Here is a 4,848-nt window from a genome sequence, read left to right on the forward strand (position 1 = left end):
CATCCATTGACCTCCTGCTTTCCAGCTCCCTTGTCCACTCCTCCCATACTCGCCTCCAGGACTTCTCTAGAGTCTCTCCCATCCTCTGGAACTCCTTACCCCAACCTGTCCGTCTATCTCCCACCTTGACTGCCTTTAGGCGTTCCCTAAAGACTCATCTCTTCAGGGAAGCCTATCCCACCTCAACCTAACCACTGAACCTTCACATTCTCACATAATTCATTCCCACAGCTACCACATGTATCATTTCCCCCTCCTCTTTTAGATTGTAAGCCCTCAGGGGCAGGGCCCTCCTTACCATCTTGTCATGAATTGTATTGTAACTGTAATGTCTTCCTTATATTGTAAAGCGCTGTATAAATACTATGTAATAATAAAAATAATAATAATTTGTCCCAAAGGAGTTGTAAAATGTTCACCTGTCCTAATAAACTTACAGAAACCACAATTCTGGCACTTAAAGGTGACCTTATATTTACAACACAACCCATTCTTTCCTTTCTTGTATTCGCTATTAACTAGCTCATCCTTCAAAGATTTTGCTTTTGTATACGTTATCCACGGAATCTCTGTAACAAATTTAGATATCCTTGTATCTGAATTATGAATGGACCAATGCTTACTCACAATACTTTCAATATCCTTGTGCGATTACAGTATTTTAGAACAAGTCTAACTTGGTCTTCATTACTCCTGTTTATTCTTCACTACTGGGTGTGATCTTATATACTTCACCTTATTATATGCCTTACATAGATTTCTTTGTTTGTACACACGTACTTTCATTAGGGGGATACCCTGAATAGTACAATTCGAGTGGGCACTACTGGCTTCCAAGATCGTATTCCCCACTGTTTTCTTATGGTATAAATTTGTATATAGTTTTCCTTCAACATCTTTACAAATGAATACATCCAAAAACGGTAATTTTTCTAAAGCTATCTCGTACGTAAATCCAGTTCAATTCATTCCTTTTAGTACCAGTCCAGAGAATAAAAATATCATCTATGTACCTGTGCCATAAAAGAATATGGCACAGGTACATAGAGAGATGCTCTCTGGACCAAAGTTCCTGCTCCCACATCCCCAAATAAAGGTTTGCGTACGATGGGGCACACGTAGTCCCCATCGCCGACCACAGTACATGTAGATGATGGGACCCATTAAACATAAATGTGTTGTGCGTTGGAATAAACTGCAGCAAGTTCAACAAAAACCTATTGTGATCATATTCTGAGACATCCAGAGTGTCAAGAAATATATTTATGGCTCCAATCCCACAATTATGTGGAATTGAGGAATACAAAGCCTCCTCATCTAAGCCTATCATAATCGTATCTTTTGGTACTTCCAAGCTTACTAACATTTAAATAAGATGAGGGGTGTCCCTAACATAGGACCCCAGGGCCTCAACACGTGGCCTTAAAAATTGGTCCAACATACATACTGACTTTTTCTGTCAGGTATCCACACCCGGAGACAATCAGTCTCCCCGGGGGGTCCCTAACATTTTTATGGACCTTGGGCAAGGCATAGAAAACTGGGATAAGTGCATTTTTACCTTAAGATATTGTACCGTATCTTTCATAATTCAATTTCTTTTGAAGGCATCATCAATTAAGTTAAAAAGATCCATTTGATGCCCCCATATTTCCTTCACTGTAATCCACGTGTACCAGTTCCCATTGTTCAACATTTTTTGCATTTTTTTCATAGGCTTCACCTGTCATGATTACCACGTTCCCACCCTTGTGAGCAGGTTTGATGACTATATAATTTCTCCCATTGTAATTCTTTCAAGGCCCGCCTGGTTGGTAATCCTGAATCCCCGAAAATTCCGCAGATCTCAAGAAGATTGAACTGGACATTATCTCATACACGGAACAACAGCGCCAAATTAAACGTGACTAATTCCGGCAAGTCAACCAGGATTATCAGGAAGGAAGGGTATATCCCTGTCTTACTGGCGGTAGTCCACGACGCAATAGACCCAATTTCCAGAGGACAAGAGGTTGCCCAAGACAACGTGGGGCCAGAGTTGCCTCATCTAAGGATAGCGAACGTCCAACCGAAAACCCATCCACTGACAGTGATCAAGGTTTACCTGCCAGTACCTCACATCAGGGTGCTTTACACCCTTTTCGTCTTACAGACAACGCTGACGACCCAGACAGGGTCGGAAGACAAAGAGGCATCAGCACAAGAGCCAACAGGGGGCGACAGAACAAGAAAACCCGGTGATCAATCTACCAGGACACTTACTAATGGTGAGTCTAGCCTTCTAGCCAAAGGCCTTTCTTTTTCTCCTACTGATAGATTTAACCCATTTGATTTCGAGGTTGAAGTGTTCAAACACGAAAGGTCGCTTAAGCTCAAACAATATTTTGCTAAACAACCCCCTGACCACATACAAACATCCGCACCCATGCTTAGGGTTAAAAGCAAGTTCATCCCTCAGGGCACATTTCATTCTATTGAAAGCTATACAAGGACTCTTAAACATGAGGTGCTCACCGCAGTTTCTAGGTGTAGCACATACACCAATTTGACTAAGGATGAACTAACCGCACTTAAAGAACTCAAACAGGATACATCTATTATAATTAAACCTGCGGACAAAGGGGGTGCAGTAGTTGTGATGGATTATTCCAGCTACAAGTCTGGCATACAAACACTGTTGAGTGATGACACCAGCTATAACATCACAAACAGGGATTCTGCACGTTACGCCTTATGTGAATTGAAAAATTTAGTTGCCATCGGCACCACCAATGGGTGGATTAATGACAAGCTGGCAGGTTTCCTTGTTGATGATCATCCTAGGATTCCTGTTTTATATGGGCTACCCAAGGTCCACAAGGGTCTTGACCCACTCAAATTCCGCCCCATCGTTTCTGGAACTGATTCAGTGACTCAACCTATGGCCAGGATGTTGGATACCATTCTACAACCATTTGTAAAAAATTTGCCTGCATACATTAGGGACACAAGTGCTTTTCTACAGAAGCTGCAACGGTTTCAAACTATTGAGACTGACTGGCATTTAGTCACAATGGATATTTCATCTCTCTATACCTGTATACCCAATGAGGTGGGGCTGGCAGCTGTTTCCCATTTTCTGAGACTCAACAAGCATGATACAATGCCTACCGAATTTATTATATCTTGTATGCGTTTTGTGCTTACTAACAACTTCTTTTTATTTGAAAATCAAATTTTCTTACAGATCAAGGGAACTGCCATGGGCAGTTCTCCGGCACCTTCCTTTGCCAATCTGTTCATGGGCTTCCTTGATGAAACCTTTATTTATACTTCACGCATGTTTCAAACGCATGTCAGACTTTGGACCTGTTACATAGATTACATCTTTGTCATCTGGCAGGGTGATGCCACTGCATTTGAGACTTTTGTAAAGTTTCTAAATTCTATTTTCTCAGGGATTGTTTTTAACCCAGAGTTTCATGACACCTGCATTACATTTCCTGATGTATTGGTTAGCATCTCTGATGGTCGCTTACACACATTTTTATTTAGCAAATCAACAGACCGTAATGAGATGGATGACCGGATGAGAACTACATTACCGTAGTTCTCATCCGAGACATTTACTTGACAATTTACCTATATCACAATTCATTCATGTATTACGCATTTGCTCTGACCAGGACTTATGTCGCACACATAACTTGACATCATGTATGCCAAATTCCAACAGAGGGGCTACCCAGACACAGTACTTGACCAGGCCCTAGATTAGGCATTTGCAAAAATGTTGACTACAATACAAGTCACTTGGCGACAGACTACCCTTTGTTCAGAAATGTAATGGGACATCTCAACTCATATATAGGTCCTCAATCAAGAATCTCAATATTCTCCGGGCAGACAAACACCTTCCTACAGTCCCAGCCATCATCTGCAGACAACTGCACTTCTGGAGCCACAGGTATTGTTTTGTTTAGCCTTTGTTCAGCTTCCTGTAGGTAATTAGAGGCCTAATTTATGCCTATTTATTGAAAGCGCCATGGTGCTCCTTGGAATTGTGGGCCCCCCTATGTGGCTAGTCAGCAAAAAAAGTCTCACATGTGGGGCATTTTCATACTCGGGAGGAGTATCATAATGTGTTTGAGTGTAATTCTAAGGATTTCTATGTTGTGTGTTAGATATATATTCTGAATTCTCAGCTTAGTGTAGAAAAAAATACATATTTTTATTTTCTAAAAAAGTGTGGCAAAAAATGATATCTTCAAAAAACTCACTGTGCCTCTTATTAAATCCCTTAGGGTGTCTGCGTTCCCATGTGGGGTAATTTTGTGGGTGTTTCTACTGTCTTGGCTCTTTAGGGCCTCCAAAATTGAGATTTTGAGGTAGCCAGGGAATCAGATGTGTAATTTATTACCCTTGAAAGCCTCAAGGTGCCCTTCTATGCAGATAGGCTGCAAAAAAAGTCTAACATGTTTGGTATCCCCATACTCAGGAGGAGTAGCAGAATGTGTTTTGGGATGGAATTCTAAGGATTTCTATGCTGTGCATTAGATATATCGTGTTAATTTGACAACTTTGTGTAGAAAAAATACTTTTTTTTTCTTTCTTCATTTTCTAAAAACTTGTGGCAAAAAAAAGAAGTTGTCAAAATACTCACCATGCCTCTAATGAAATACCTTGGGGTGTCTTTTTTCCAAAATGGGGTCATTTTGTGGGTGTTTCCACTGTGCAGGCACATTAGGGCCTCCAAAAATGCAATAGGTAGTCAGGGAATCAGATGCGTAATTTATACCCTCAAAAGCCTCAAGGTGCTCCTTGGATTTTGGGCCCCTCTATGCGGCTAGGTTGCTACAAAGTCTCACA

The sequence above is a fragment of the Nanorana parkeri genome, unplaced genomic scaffold (assembly GCF_000935625.1).
Source record: "Nanorana parkeri isolate BGI_ZX_2015 unplaced genomic scaffold, ASM93562v1 scaffold1907, whole genome shotgun sequence".
Classification (NCBI taxonomy): Eukaryota; Metazoa; Chordata; class Amphibia; order Anura; family Dicroglossidae; genus Nanorana; species Nanorana parkeri.